Consider the following 17539-nt stretch of genomic DNA (forward strand, 5'->3'; position numbering starts at 1 on the left):
ACAATAAAATTGATAAAATATGAAATGTATCTATTAAATAAGTCATTTTTTATTTTATTATAAAACATCTAAGTTACAAAGTCAATCACAATTTCATCAAATAACAAAAAATAAATTTTTTTTTAAATTTTAAACAAACCCTAACATATAAAAATCATACATTTATACAACAAATTTCTATGAAAAAAGTTATAAAACAAGGAAACATACAAATAAAAACTATATGTACAACATCAAAATACCAAAAAGATAACAATTAAAAAATGGGTTACAACAAAAAAAAATAGTAGTTTTACTTACTTGATGTGATGAATCTTTTAAAAAAAAAAATTAAACCAGGATATGGATTCTGATAGATTGAGTGTTGCGGTGGTTGAATTTGTGATAATCGATGTTGTGTGTTGTTTTCTACAAAATAAAAAAAAAGAAGAAGAAGAAGAAACGGGGAAGGGAAATGAGAGGCATATATTGGGTTACAACATAAATATTACCGATAGATTTACCAAGATAGATTCACCAATAAATATTAGTAAAGAGTGAATTTACTAGGTAATTTTATTTGTAATAAAGACATGTTATGTTTTTTATTTTTTCATTTCCAATTATATTTTCCTCTGTAGTTATCAACAAGAAATATTATGCTGATAAAAGTAACTTTCTATTAATATTTTCATATATATTTAATAATTTGTTTTTCTGGTAATGTAGGCATAAGTCGTAATAATGATAAATTTGAAAATAAAGCAATCATTGATATGGACTTGTTGTTGTTATATACATCAGCCAGCTAAGAAGCAAGAACGTGTGGCTCAGATAAGGATAACATCTCGATGTATTCACACTAACATTAAAAAACAAACTAGATTAGACTTTCACTGTAACCTCATTTATTATTCATCTCTCATATTTCACTATTCATTGTGTAAAGTTTTGTTCTCGGTCCTTTAAGTTTGTTTTTTTTTCATTTTAGTTCTCAATCTTGATTTTTTATTCAATTTTATCCTCATAAGATCCCTTTTTGTTGCTCTAGATTTTCTCATACTCTTTGAGTTGCATTTAATCATGTTTCCTGGTTGTTGAGAATTATCTCAGGGTTGAATTCCTTTTGGACTTTAAATGAGAAATTTTAGAATTGTTGTACAGAACAAAATTAAAAAAACAAGGACTAAAACTGATATTGACAAAAATTATCAGCCCTTTTCATTTTTTTTTGTTTAAAATGCTTGTAAATCTATTCTTTAGTCCCTCATATTTTCTTTTGTAAACCTTGAACCATTGGATTCTGGATTTTTTTTTCTAATTTCCAAACTTTATTTGTTTTGCGTTTCAGTCCTTTAATCCTTAAATCTTGAGAAAAGAGAGAGAGAAAAAGCTTTTTGAAAAGTGGATTCTTGCAACTAATAACTTTACTTTGGTATTTATAGATTTGTCTTTGAAAAAAAACTTAATGAAGGTGATTGTCACCTTTAATGATATCAGAAAAATAAATTAAAGCTTGGAAAACTTTTAATTTGATTAGATTTTTAGTTTTTGAGCCGATTAAAATATATTTTTTTATTGGAAAAAAGAATGTGTATGTTTATGAAATTATTTTTTTATATTTTTAGATGAAAAAATTATTAGAATCTGAATTTTTAAGGTTTAAAAACTTGAGCCCAATTTTACAGTTATTAGAACTGGTCAAGTGACTAGAAAAAATAACAAACAAACGATTCAAAAAAGAAAAAACAAAAAGATATAGCAGATGACAAAATAAAATAAAATAAAATAAAAACAAGTGCTCGGGTAATGAAGGGGGTTGGATGCTCATGTCTCGTCCATGCATGCATGCCCATCGATTTTTGTAAATCATTTTTTTTTTCACTTTTCTCATTTTATATTTGAATACTATTTAAATAAATTTATTTAAATAATGTTTAAAAAATTATCTGAACATGTTAATATTTTAAGACCTTCTATAGTATATTAGAAATTACTTTTAAATATATTATATATTAACCAAATATTTTTCTAAATGTGGATGAAATATGTTTATTAAACTCCAACAAATAACATTTACTAAGGCTCCGTTTGTTTGCTGGAAAGTAGTTTTTTTCAAAAAGTGAATTCCGGGAAAGTGAATTATTTTTCGATGTTTGGTAGTGTAATGAAAAATAAGTTGGAAAACACTTTCCAGTGTTTGGTTATGTCATGGAAAATGAGCTGGAAAATAACTAATTAATGTTTTATTTTTTTTTCAAATTTATTAAAATAATGAGGAACAAATCTTACAAATTAAAAAGTTGAATGATAATGAAATTGAAAAAAATATATAACTTCATAAATTATCTCAAATAAAATAAATAATAATCAAAATAATAGAGATCAAATCTAAAAAATTAAAAAAATTAAAAGATGAAGAAATGAAAATAATAATAATTAACATTTCATAAATTATTTCAAATAAAATAAGTAACAATCAAAAGAATGAGGACCAAATTTGATAGATAAAAAATTTCAATTAAAAAATGATAAGGGAAAAGTAAATAACAATTATAAAAATAAGGACCAAAATTAATATAAAAATTAAATTCTAAGGGATGAAATTGAAAAACAAATATTCAAAACAAAATATATATAGCAATCAAAAGTTTGAGGATCAAATTTGATATGATCAGCAACTAATATGACATTTTTAAATTTTTCATAACTTCCGAAAAGTGTTTTCCGCTCAAAATAAAAGGAAAACACTTTCCTGGAAACCAAGTCAAATTTTCCTTTGACTGGAAAGTGTTTTCTATTGACTGAAAAATGTTTTCTGTTGATCAACTTTTTTAATAATAAATAAACATAAGAAAGTTTGAAAAATAATTTTTTAAAAATTAATTTTTAAAAAACAAACACAACCTACAGATCAATTATTTCTAGAGATTTACCTCGATAATCTCAACGATACAAGTCAAAAGGACGTTTTGAAATAAATTGTCGACTCATATTAGTTCATTAATTTTAGGATAACGTGGTTTAAGATTAAGGAGTTTGAAAAGTCAATTTAATATGTTAATAATTGAGACCCAACTAAAATCTCTTATTTGTTTAAAAACTAAAGAAGAAACTGAGATTAAGATGGTGTTTGAGAGTATAGTAATGATTATTTTTTAAGATATTTTTTATTTGAAAATACATAAAAAATAATATATATATTTTTATTTTTAAAAAATTATTTTTAGCATTAGCACATTAAAATAATCTAAAAATACCAAAAAATTAATTTAAAATAAAAAAAATTAATTTTTTTCAAAAATACTTTTGAAACACAAAAACAGACATGCCGACAAATGCCAAGAGTCATCATAATAGCATATACAGAGTTTTGAATTTGATAAATGATATGCAAATATCAAAAAATTAATTTTTAAAAAAATATTTTCGAAACATGTCGTTTAGATAATGCATGCATGATGCCAATATTAGATAGAAATCAATCATTTATGGAATTAATTAACCAAGTGTTTAACTTGGTCATAGATATTTCTTCAATTCAAAATTGAATCCTTTCATGTTTAATTTTGCTTTTCAGAAATATTTAAAAAAAAATTAATTTTTTTTGTTTTTTGCTTTACTTTAAAATAATATTTTTTTGATATTTTTAGATCATTTTGATGCATTTATATCAAAAATATTTTTTAAAAAATAAAAAAATATTATTTTAAATAAAAAACAATTTAAAAAATACCATATTTTTAAACATGTCGTTTTAAGTGGTTCCTCTACGTACCCACTCGCTCCACCACTAGTGCCCAAAAGTCATATAACCAACTGTTCCCATTATGAAAATTATCAAGAAGTTGCAGGGAGAGGTTGACCTGTTTTGTTTTTTTTCTCATGTCGCACTAAACATGGACACAAGTTGCTCTTTTATTAGCCTTTCTTCTTATAACACTCTCCAGCAATCCCACTAGCCTCCTCTCATGATGACTCCAAAATCATCACATGCTCGTTTTTTGAAGGCGTCAACCATTATTATCATCATTATTATTCGCGCAAGAGATAAATGGGCAGCTCACTGTGAAAAAAAAAACAAAAAAATACGTTTAAATTCAATAGATTGAGGACCAATATTAGTGTACATTGATCAGTATTTTTTAAGGCGAGGAGATTAAGAATGTTTCCTTCAAGAGAGGAACACAGCATTGACTGCAATGAAAACCAATCCAAATATATCTTTATTACTTATCAACCTTGGTGTCATGGAATCCACGAAGTTGTAAAGGGCATGACTGGTGTCTGATAAAGTAGTGGCTTGTAGGTTGTATTCTGTGGAACTTATTCGCATATATCTTCTGATAAGAAATTAAGTTTAGGCCGAAGAATCATGCTTTTCCCTTTGCTAATGACAAGACCTAAACGCTGTTTTTAACTACTTTGATCGATCAAAGCAAGCTGGTAGTGTATATTGGGCTACGTGCTAGGTTCTCTCCAAGAGGGAATATTTATTATTGTGACCTATAATTTAACTGATCTTTATTTTGTTTTTACTTCCCAGATGGCAAGCTCAATCTTGGCTTATACAATAATGCAACAGATTAACAAAATCAAGGACTGTGACATGGGATCATTGCTGCTATGCCTTTGTTTATGATAGCACAAAGAAATTCCCACCAGTATCTTCAAGTTTCAAAAAAAAAAAAAGAAAAAAAGAAAAAAAATAAGCAAGCAAAGCAATCGCCTTTAAAATTGTTATAATAGTTTAGACATGTTAAAGCACTGAAAAAACATGATGGCCCAGTTGAAAAATAACTAATCTTATTCAAATAAACAACTCCATATAATTAACAATCAATCAATGGATATGAAACTCTCATCAATTCCCAAAACTTAATCTGGGAGCGAAGCGAAGCCAGCTGATAACATTATTCATGGATTGAAAAACCCTACTCATACAGGGATATATAGTCGAGCTTCTCCTCTAACAAGCAGCATCTATTACTGGTGCATACAAAAGGGAAAAGATTTACATGGATCGCATTCTATAAAAGACATTGATTCTTTGAAAATCCTTGCCAGCCAAGTAATAGTACCGTGGACAAAATTTGCATTCCATACTAGCTACCCCTCTAAACCAACTAATTAAGTACAGCTGGTGAGTAACTTACATGTCTACATCAAGATTGCATAGCGCATGCTGTCATTTACCATGAGATGATTCATCTCTGATAGCTGCGCAAACTCACCAGTCACCCAGAGACCATCAGCACCATGGACATGAGGTTGTGATGAGAAGCAAGAAGGAATTGAAAATGGTGCAAGAACAATTCTAAGCAGGGCAGAAAGGGCATTCCAGCTTTGTGTTCTGTTCATATCACGAACAAGGATTGGAAATTCAGCTCCGTTCATGACTCCAAACATGCTCTCATCAGCTACTCGTGGGCTTTTCCTAATGTTTTGAACGTTGCTCCTCAATCTAGCCAACTTGCGCCACATGATCTTATCGGTTGTTTGGATGCTTAGAATCCTTGCAGGAATATGTATGGTGTTTTAGATGTTCATTAGAAGCAAGTTTTTGTGAAGAGAAGGGTTACAAGGTCAGCTTTAAGATGGCTTTTTGATAATGGTAGGTTGGTGGTGTTGTTAGTGCCGGTGTTTATCGCAAAGGGGAGGAGTGCCTTTTTAAGGGCCTTTCACTTGTGTTTTTTTTTTTTTTTTTGCCCCTCTATTTTGTGGGGTCTAGCTAGGCCAACATACTGACAAAGTTGCCTAATTATTCACTAAAGATTTTCATTTGTAAAACCCCTCAATTAGGTTTAGGTAACAGGCTATCTAACCCTCTATCTATCTAATGGAATAATAACTTTCAAGATTAGCTTAATTAATCATATCTGAAATGTAATTCCTAATAATTATAATTTTGAATTTTTTTAAAGTTATTAGAAGTTATAATTATTAATTTTAAAATTTATAAAATTAATTGAAATATGCATAAACTGAGATGAACAATCATGTTAATAAAAAAATATAAATTTATAAGTTTTTTTTTTTAAAAAAAATACTTCAGACTTCATATGTCAAAGTTAAAAGATTTTCAATATCAATCATATATTTTGTAATTTATTATAAATTAAAAATTATTATTACTGATTATATTAAATTTTAAAACCCTAAAGTAATAAAGTAAAGTAAGGATTTTTAATAGATAAACATAACCATAAAGTGATAATGTCTCTTGCATTATCTCCTCTTGTATTCATATCCATTTTGCTTAACATGCGCGAGTGGTACTTAATTTGTCACATTATCACCTTTTGCCTTAGTAATATTATTTTTACATTATAAAAAAAAAGATATATTCTTACAAGATAATTTTATATAAAAATGGCAATATATACATATGCAATGTGTTTAATTGCTCCATATTGTAACAAAAATTGATATATATATCTTCTCTTCTCTCTCTCTTTTTTTTTTTCTCTTTTTTTCCTTGATATATGGATTGAATTATTTTTAATTATTACAATAACAATCAAGTAATTCTTCTCCGTAACCATCTAGGTGGTGGCCTAGTGATAAGAGCTTGTGACCAAGATGTTTACTCCCTCTGTGGTCTCAGGTTCGAGCCCTGTGGTTGCTCATATGATGGCCACTGGAGGCTTACATGGTCGTTAACTTCAGGGTCCGTGGGATTAGTCGAAATGCACGTAAACTGGCCAGAACACCCAAGTTAAACAAAAAAAAAAAAAAAAAAGGAATCCTCCTCCGTAATATTGTGACCAGTGAAGATCAATCATAAAACTTGGATATAAACGTGAAAAGACTATGCAACAGACAAAGTTGTACAAGCCCACCACCATACAATGCATCATTTGGGAGATGGGTCCCAAATTTGGATCCCATTTAAGAATCAATACCTGTTTGTGAATTGTGATGGTGATGGAGACCCATGATCATTTCTAGAGTTCCTCCGACGTTTATCGTGCTTCCAACTTGCTATCATTAACTTGCAATATACACAATCCTTCCTAGCAACTTTCATGTAGCGAAGAGCCGAACCTTCAAGCTTTTTTGAATCCCCAGAGGTGAACAACTCTTTTCATTATTGCTATCATTTTAACTTCTATTAGACTATTTTCGAAGTGTATATATATATATATATATATATATATATATATATATATATATAAATTAATATACCCATAAACATATTTCTTTAATCTGGGCTGAATTTGGATAATTAATAACATGAAAGCAACAGGAGCACAGAACTTCAATATCATGTGTGGTTTCTGTATTTTGTTTTTAAGTTTTTCAAAATAAATATAAGATTTTATATAATAAACTGATGGACAAAAAGGGCACGCGATAATTGAATTTAATTAAAATACTCGTAACCTTTGTTTCGGCCCAAGGAATTTCATGAACTGGAATACTTTTATACAATTAATCAGAATGATTGACATATAAAAACTGGATTTAAAAATGTAATCAAAAGGAAAATACCTTTAAATAAAGTCCATCTTGAAACATCATTTTCATTTGTCTATATTATCTTCTGTGGCTTGCAGGAATACACCAGAATCATGAGTGCACCCGTCCTTGACAAAAAGTTATACTACTAATTAATTGATTATCTCCAAATCCGCCATTATTGTATTGCCGACAATGCTTCATGTTACTGTTTCACAAGCAAATGGAGGTCAAAGTCCACCTTCTTGATTTATACTTGAAGTCAAGTAAAGGAGCCAAATTACCCTTTCTGGATCGCCATCTAAGCATTGAAATTGCAGCAGACGCGTTAGGCAAGCCTAAGTGACGTGACAAAGTTTCATAGTAAGTGTCAAGTTTATTCTGCAACAACGTGGATTCTTATCTACTTGCAAGAACTTGTTAATTTCTGGTTAATTCATAAACAAAGACACTGCTAAAGATCACGCCAGGCCATGTGTACCAACATTTGTTCTTTAGATGCATTTTTTTCTTATACAGAGAAAGATCGAGCTTTTTTAAGAAGAAAGAAGACAGCAACTTTAGATTAGCTACTGTTTATTTTCAAACATTCTGCGTGACCAGCCATGTAGAACATTTAGCACCTACCAATTAGGTTGTAAAGCATACTAAAATCAACTAGGTAAGATTTGTTTTTTTTCCCGACCGAGTCCAGTTTGCGTTGACTCAATGATTTAGGACACTAGTATTCCAAGTGCCTAAGCTCTAGGATCTGGAATTCCCACCTACATCGTTCCACCAAAAGAATTGTCCCCAGATACTGAGTTGCACATAGAGTCGCATGAATCAAAAGAGAGTAGTTATAAGGGGAAAGAAATGAAAAGAGAGCAAGTAATTAGAAGTGGTTATTATGTGAGGTTTGAATCTAAAATAAAAAAGAAGAAATTGATTTTTCTGATGATTTGCTTGAAAGAATTAAAGAGATCTAATAGAAATAATTTACATAGACTAGTTCGAGAAAACCATAGTAGTTAAAATAATAAAATAGAGACAAATATCACAAGAAAAGAAAAACAATAATGCTCATAACTACCGATACTTTTTATCTTTTAGTGGTTGAGAAAATTCTTTTATTTTCATAAGACAATATATGATTTTCTTTTCTTTTTATATCTATTTCTTTAAAAAATAAATGTGTTTTTAAGATATTTTTAAAGTGAATTTATGTATTTTCAAAACTGGAAATACATAAATGGTGTCTCCGAAGATAATATCTATTATTTTTTATTCCTAAAATATCCTATAAAAAATTCTTAATTCTAAAATTATCCAACTAAGATATGCGAGGATAAAAATTATTATTATCATATTTTTAAAATCCAACTTAGGTGTCGATCCGGCACAATGCCCGGGTCACGGGTTGGGAGGGTTAACTCGGGTTGATTCAAGTCAATAAAAGAACAAAAATGATTATTATTATAGTTTTAAAATCTCGACTGGAGGGCCGACCCGGGACAAGATCCAGATCATGGGTCGGGTTAACCATTGACCTGAGTCAACAAAATGATAAATATGATTATTATCACAATTTAAAAACCGACTTAGGGGTCGATACGGGGCAGGAGGGTCAATGTAAGGATAAAAAAAATAGTTATTATCATAATTTTAAAACCCGATTCGGGATCAATAAGGGGCAAGGATTGGATCACGGGTTGAGAGGGTTAACCCGGGTTGATCTGAGTCAACATATGGATAAATATATTATTATCATAATTTTAAAACCCGATTTGAGAATCGACCTAGGGTAAGGCTAGAGTCATAAGTCGGGAGGGTCAACCCGGGTTGACAAAAAAAAAAAAACAGAAATCATGGCAACTTCATTTTGACCAAACAAATTTTAAAAAAAATTCAATGAGTTTTATACCGATGTTTTATCCCAGGTCGAATGAGTCATGGGTCGACCCTGGTTTTTTACTACGTTAGGTTAAGTCAATCCTTCTTTTAATTTTTTTAACTCAGACCAGTCCACGCCTCGAGTTGGTTAGGTCCTGGGTCAACCCATTTGGTCAGTCTCGTTTTTATAAAAAAGGCTATTATAAAATTATTAATTTCAAAACTCAATATAAACTAAAATAAAAAAAAATAATATTTAGTTATTTTTTAAAAGATATGTATGTTTGATAGTAATGTATATTAAGGGTAAAATAGATTTTTTTTCATATTTTATTTTGTCTTGTCCACCATAATCAAACAAGATACAAAGACAATAACTTTATTTTATATACTACTATCAAATACAATTTTATCTCTATTTTTTTTTTTTGTCTTCTCTATCTTTACAGTCTTCATCTTTTTTATTTTGAGATAGTAAACAAACACTATCTAAATAAAAATAAAAAAAAATAAAAACAAAAATATGAAGCCCAAAAACAAAAACAAATATTTATATATATATATATATATATATATATATATATATATATATAAAAGAAAGAGAGAAAGAATGCACATAATGAGCCACTCGTTCTGGAGCCCATATTAATGGCCCGTGATTCTAGCCTGCGGTGCCCAGAAGAGTCGAACAAAAATGATTCTTCCTCTCGTTTTCCATACGAGAAAAAAAAAAAGGTCACTTGACAGAAGAGAAATCATAATAAAAAGTAAACCACATGTCATTTATCCAAAATCTGTCCTTTATTATAAAGTATAGATTTGAGCAAATAGTTTTTGCTTGTTCATCATGACCTTTTTATATATTTTCTTTATTCTTCTTCTTCTTCTTCTTCTTCTTAATTCTTTTCAATTTTAATTTTCAAATAAATTAGGATTTTTATTATATTATTATATAAAAATTATTATGTTCTTAGAAAACCTTACAATTAATTGAGTTTCAACCTAAAACTTTCTTTAATTAGGTTTACTATTGTTAGGTTGCTTACCTTTTATATTTATCATTATTTGTTGATTTGTACATATTTATCAAATCATTTCTGTTTGTTTTTTTGTTTTAAAAGTACTTTTGAAAAAAATTAAAATTTTTTTTATTTTTTTCTTTGCTTCAAATTAATATTTTTCTGGTATTTTCAGATCATTTTGATGCGCTGATATCAAAAATAATTTTTTTTTAAATATTATTTTGATGCATTTTCAAATGAAAAGCAACCGTAACCACGAATATGATTTTTAATAACATGTGTGTCTTAACAAAATTAATCAACCCATCCCTTTTGATCAAATGTGTTAAGACCGAACCAATCAATTATTATATTGTTTTAATTATGCTAAAAACTCTTAATGGATAAAAATAGATCAAGATGAACAATAGAGTTAAACCAGCAACAATCTAACATGTTGCTACTTTTTACAGTTTAATTGTAAAATATTCTTAACATACGGTCGTGGTATGAACTGCCTCACAACTCAAATATTACACTTAGCCCCCTGGTTGGGTATGTTTTAAATTTGTTTTGTTTAAAATTAATTTTTTAATGTTTTTTGATCATTTTAATATGTTGATATCAAAAATATTTTTTTAAAAAATAAAAAAATATATATTATTTTGATACATTTCCAAGCAAAAAATACCTTAAAAAACAACCGTTACCATACTTTAAAACACCACAAATAGGCTAGGTAGGCTAATAGACCTTATTTGGCTAGTTATATGGCTTTGGATTGCTTAACACTAACTGACTGTTTGATTGGAAATGTGGTAACTTTTGCTTTTGAGTGCATTTAAAAAGTGTGTTTCATGGTGTTTTTTAATGATTTTAATGTGCTGCTGTAAAAAATAAAAGTCAACAAAAAACATTTTGACGCTTTTTCAAGTGAAAATGCTTTTAAAATATATCATGCGCCATAATATAAAACACACGTCTTCTCTTGCATCTCTTTTTGGTGATATGAGATATTTTTTTTCTTCATCAATTAAGTTGCTAGAAGCTTAGAATACCAATCCCTTGCTTTTTGTAACGAGTTATAATCTTGTGCACCCACCTTATAAAAAAAATTTCTCTCTCATGTGATCTTATAATTAAATATATTTTTGAATTTGTAAACAGTTTATGAATAATGAAATAACAAATAGATTATGAAATATTTTTGTTCAAATTTTATGGTTAAAATGTTGAAAACATAGTTTTTGACATGTTTAATCAGTATAATTAAAGCTAAATTAAAAGTAGGGTCTATTTATAATTGGGGTTAAGACTTTTAAAAAAATATTCTTTAATATAAATACTTTAACATGAAATATTAACATGTCTAAAATCTAATGTTAATGAATGAGAAATTGACCTCAAAGAATTCTTGGTTAACAAAAAAAAAATCTCAAACCCAAAAACCTTAATTGCACATTGAAAAATTACAAGTTTTTCTTTTAGCTTATATAGTGGTGACTTTGAAAGTAAAAATTGGGTCTATATGGTAGCAAAGATTTTAGAGATGAGAGGTCCAAGACAATACGGGTTTTGTGATAAAACTGTGTGCTTAGCTCAAGCTTTGGTTAATTGTAAAATAATTTTTTGTTATATAATTTTTTTTATCAGCCCATGAACAATCACATATTTGTATTCATTGAATCTATCATGTTTGGTACATTAACTAATAAGTTTTTCCAAAAACGTTTAGTTTAATGTTTTAATATTATGAAATCATACATTATATATAAATGTCTATTTTCTTTCTTTCACCTCTTCATCTTCATGTTCATTCATCATCTCTAAGTACATTTAGATTCTATATCTTTTTATGATTTTTGGGCTTACAAGTATTAATGTACATTAGACTATATATAGGAGCATTGTTGAGATGATATAAAAGGTACAACTACATTTACAAGATTATATGAAATAAGAATGCTCTATTCGTTCCACTAATATCTATTGTTTTCATTTATTTTATTTACTTTTTATTGAGTAAATTGCTTGCTTCTAAATATATAGTTTTATAATATGTTATCAACACGATTGCTCCCCGCTTCCATCTTGAAGCAGATAATCATATTTGATTTATGGATAAAAAGTAAAGGTATGTTTATCTAATTGATTTTTTTATATATATAATCCTTATATTCATTTAAGTGAATCTTTTTTTTTTTGAAGTGCATAACAAATTTATTCAATATTTGACCAAATATTTAATATAATGTTTAAACCAAATTTCTAACAATTTTGATATTTCATGAAGTAACCATGACAAATCTTGCCAAATTTAAGTTTGTGTCACTTAATATTACAAGTAAGAATTATTTATCATAGGTCTTTGATGCTGGAATTCATATGGATGCCATGAGTCTTAGGGACACTATTAAATATGACAACAAAGCATTTAGTCAAAATAAGGAAAAGACTATGATTTTCTTACGCCATCATCCTAATGAGGTGTTGGAAATTAAGTATCTTATAATCAAAGATCTCATTTTTCTTTGGCAAAACTTGAAAGAAAGATATGACCATCAAAGGATAATTATTCTCCTAAAAGCTCGTTATGATTGGATATATTTATGATTGAAAGATTTTAAATTGGTAGGTGAATATAATTATGCAATGTTTAATATCAATTATAAGTTGAAATTATATGGAGATAATATCACCGATAAAGATATGTTAGAAAAAAACTTTCTCTACTTTTCATGCCTCGAATGTGCTCTTGCACCAACAATATAGAAAACGAGGCTTTAATAAATACTCTAAACTGATTTCATGTCTCTTTGTGGTTGAAAAAAATAATAAGCTTTTGATGAAAAATTATGTATCACAACTGATTAGTTCAGCTCTATTCCCTGAAGTGAATGCTATAAGATATAATAATAATTATGGTCATGTCCGTGGTTATGGTAGAGGTTGTGGACGTGGCCATGGGCGAAGATGGAATAATTTTCACAACAATAATGGTTATAATTCTAACAAACCTTTTCAGAATAAAGAGAAACAAGAAAAGAGAAAGAATATACATAGCGAAGATACCAAGAAGATAGAAAATATTTGATATAGGTATGGAATGAATGGACATTGGTCATGTTCCTTTCGTATGACCAAACATCAAAAGGAAATACATTTTGCTTACCCATATAAAGATAATAAAGATATTTATTTTGACCATTTGGATATGACACACCTTGATGTTGTCGATTTCTTTAAGCAAAATGATTATAAAGTTGATATTTCTTGTAATGATAATAATTAGTTAGTTAAATATAAGGATTTTAAAATTTAAAATAATGTTAATCTTTTAGGTGTGTTTCTTTTATGCTAGTATATTTCACTGTATTTTAGTTTGTTCCTTTCATGTTGGCTTATTTAATGTAAAAGATTGTGTTATAATAATTATCATATGCAACTTTAAGAACTATGTTTTCTTATGAACTTATTTTTTTTTCTTTTCATGAAAAAAACATAAACTTGCATCATATTGTAAATGAGTCAAATATTGGTGATAAATATATATACACACGATTCTAAGGCATAAACAATATTTTTAAAATCTAAGAATGATGAAAGAAAATGTGAATATAATATCAGGTTCAACAAACTTTTATTAAAGGCTCTAGAAGAGCCAATATAATGTTTCATAGAGGAACAAGATTTATAATTGATAATGTTTTGTTCTCCACTAAATCAAGAAGAAATCTGCTAAGTTTCAAGGATATACGTCGTAACGGGCACCATATTGAGACTGTCAATGATAATGGTATAAAATATCTTCATATTATATGGAATGTCTCTTCTTAAAAACAAATATTGAAAAAATTACCTGTTTTATCTTCAAGTTTATATTATACATGTATAAGTACAATTGAAGTCAATGCAATAATGAATTAGAAGTTCAATAAACTAAATAATGTTATTATTTGGCATGACCGGTTAGGTCATCCTGGATCAATAATGATGCAAAGAATTATTGAGAATTATCATGGTCACCTATTAAAAAACCAAAAGATTTTTTTTTTAATTTAAAGAATACTCGTGTGTTACTTGTTCTTAAGGAAAATTGGTTATTAGACCATCACTAGCTAAAGTTGGGATTGAATCCCCAAGATTCCTGGAAAGTATTCAAGGTCATATTTGTGGGCCCATTCAACTACTATGTGAACCATTTAGATATTTTATTGTTTGAATAAATACATCTACAAGATGGTCACATGTGTGTTTATTATCAACTCATAACCTGATATTTGCAAGATTATTTACTCAAGTTATTAGATTACAAGCATAATTTCCAGATCATATAATCAAGACAATTTTTCATGACAACACTAGTGAATTCACATCCCAAGCATTTAATGATTTTTGTATGTCACTTGGGATAAACATTGAACATCTTGTTGCCCATATTCATACTTAGAATGGTCTTGCTGAATCATTTATTAAACGCCTCCAATTAATTGCGAGGCCATTACTCATAAGAACAAAACTTTATATCTCTATTTGAAAACATGTTATTTTACATGCAACAACACTTATATGTATTAGGCCAACATCATATCACAAATTCTTCCCATTATAATTGGTTTCCGATCATGAGTCAAACATTTTCCATCTAAGAATATTTGGTTATGTTGTTTGTGTTCCAATTTATCCACCACTATGTACAAAGATGGATCCTCAAAAGAGGTTCAGAATATATATATATATATATATATATATATATATATATATATATATATATATATATATATATTGTTAATTGTCATTTTGATGAGACTGCATTTCTAGCATTAGAGGGAGAAATTAAATAGTTGGATAAAGATATTACATGGAAGACATTATCATTATTGAATTTTAATCCTCGTACAAAACAATATGAACAAGAAGTTCAAAAGATATTTTGCTTGCAAAACATTGCAAATCAACTACCAAATACATTCACTGACTCAAAGGAGTAACCAAATCTCATATACCAGCTATAAATGCTCCAACTCAAATTGAAGTCTCAATAGAACAATCCACTAAAATTGTAGCAAATGAATCTAAAGCACGCTAAAAGCGTGGTAGGCTAACCAGTTTAAAAGATAAAAATCATCGAAAAAAAGAAGATGCAAATAATCAAGTTAGCATTATTGAGGAGGCAAATATTCATAAGGATATAGACATAAATAATCATATGACCTTAAAAGAGGTTCAGGTACCTGAAAACAGTGAAAATAAAAATATCTTGATAAATTATATCTCTACAAAAAAAAAAAGGAATCAAAATGAGATAGTTGTCGATAATATGTTTTCATATAATATATCACTTAATATGATTGGCCTAATATATCACTTGATATGAGGACCATGAGCCTAAATCTGTTAAAGAATATTGACATAGAAATGATCGGTCAAAATAGAAAGACGCAATCCATATATAATTAAATTCACTTGCAAAACATGAAGTTTTTGGACTTGTAGTCCAAGAACCTGAAAATGTAGAGCAAGTTAGATAGAAATGAGTATTTGTGCGAAAACAAAATGAGAAAAATAAAATAATAGGATACAAGGCATGACTAGTGGCATAAGGGTTTTCATATAGACCTAAAATTGATTACAATAAAACATATTCTCTTGTAGTAGATGCAATTATATTTTGGTATCTTATTAACCTAACAACTTATGAAAGACTAGATACGTGTTTGATGGATGTAGTTAAAGCCTATTTATATAGGTCAATTGGTAATGATGTTTATGTGAAGATACTTATAGGATTTAAAATATCTGAAGCATATAATTCAAATCCCTAAAAAGTTCACTAGATCAAGTTGCAAAGGTCCTTATATGGATTAAAGCAATTAAGATGAATATGATATAACCTTATAGGTGCATATTTATTGAAAGAATGGTACAATAATGATATTATATGCCCATGTGTTTTTATAAAGAAGATGTAATTTGATTTTGCTATTATTTCCATGTATGTTGATGATATAAATATTATTAGAACTCCCGGAGAGATACCAAAGATAGTAAGTCATTAAAAAAAAAAAGAGTTTGAGATGAAAGATTTGAAAAAAACAAAATTTTATCTCTGCTTGTAGATCAAACATTTAGTAAATGGAACTCTCATTCATCAATCAACTTATACAGAGAAGGTCCTTAAAAGATTTTATATTGATAAAACATGTCCATTGAGTACCCCAATGGTTGTTCGATTACTTGATGTGAAAAAGGATTTTTTTAGACCTCGAGAGGATAATGAAAAATCATTTGGTCCTGAAGTACCATACCTCAGTGCAATTGGTGCGCCATTGCATCTTGCTAATAATACATGACGTGATATAACATATTCTATAAACTTTCTAGAAAGATATAGTTCTTCTCCTACCCGAAGACATAGGAATGTAGTTAAGCATATTTTTCGATACCTACAAGGAACTATGAACATGTGATTATTTTATTCAAATAATGTTAATCATGAATTATTTGTGTATGCTAATGCAAGATATTTATCTAATCCACATAAAATGTCGATCTCAAACAGGTTATCTCTTTATGTGTGGTAATACTGCTATATCATGGAGATCTATAAAGCAAATATTGGTTTCCACTTCATCTAATCATGTTGAAATACTTGTAATCCATAAAGTCAGTCGAGAGAGTGTTGCTGAGATCATTGACTCAACATATTCATGGAACATGTGGTTTATTCTCCAGCAGATGATCTCCAACCATATTGTACGAAGATAATACTGCATGCATAGCTCAATTAAAGGGATGATACATCAACAGAGATAGAACAAAGCACATCTCACCGAAATTCTTGTTCACACACGATCTTGATAAGTGTGGTGATATTGATGTTCAGCAAATCCGCTCAAAAAATAATCTAATAGATTTGTTCATTAAAGCATTACCAACTACAATGCTTGAAAGATTGCGATGCAATATTGGGATGCAATAACTTAAAGATTTAAGGTGATACTTTTATGAGGGTGAGTTAATAGAGATGTATTTTTTTTTCTTAACCAAGTTTTTTCTTCTCCACTTGGTTTTCTCTTGTTAAGTTTTTCAACGAGGTAGTTTTCATTGCGTAAAGCCTTATAAAAGACATGTTTAAAATGTTATATTTTAATTTGTTTTTAAAATGTTGGAATTGATTATTTTATTATAATTAAAATGTTTTCAACGAGGTAATGGATTCAATT

General features: G+C 28.4%; 1 long non-coding RNA gene across 1 annotated transcript; it reads right to left on the minus strand.

The window, feature by feature from the left end:
• Nucleotides 1–3786: 3786 nt before the first annotated feature.
• LOC7468548 (uncharacterized) lies at nt 3787–5678 on the minus strand. Its single transcript, XR_002977633.2, has 2 exons — nt 5136–5678; nt 3787–4045 (listed from the first exon to the last, which is right to left on the minus strand). It is a non-coding gene; the product is annotated as an uncharacterized LOC7468548 (long non-coding RNA).
• Between the last annotated feature and the right edge of the window lie 11861 nt (nt 5679–17539).

Source organism: Populus trichocarpa, chromosome 14, assembly GCF_000002775.5.
Source record: "Populus trichocarpa isolate Nisqually-1 chromosome 14, P.trichocarpa_v4.1, whole genome shotgun sequence".
NCBI classification, from domain to species: Eukaryota; Viridiplantae; Streptophyta; class Magnoliopsida; order Malpighiales; family Salicaceae; genus Populus; species Populus trichocarpa.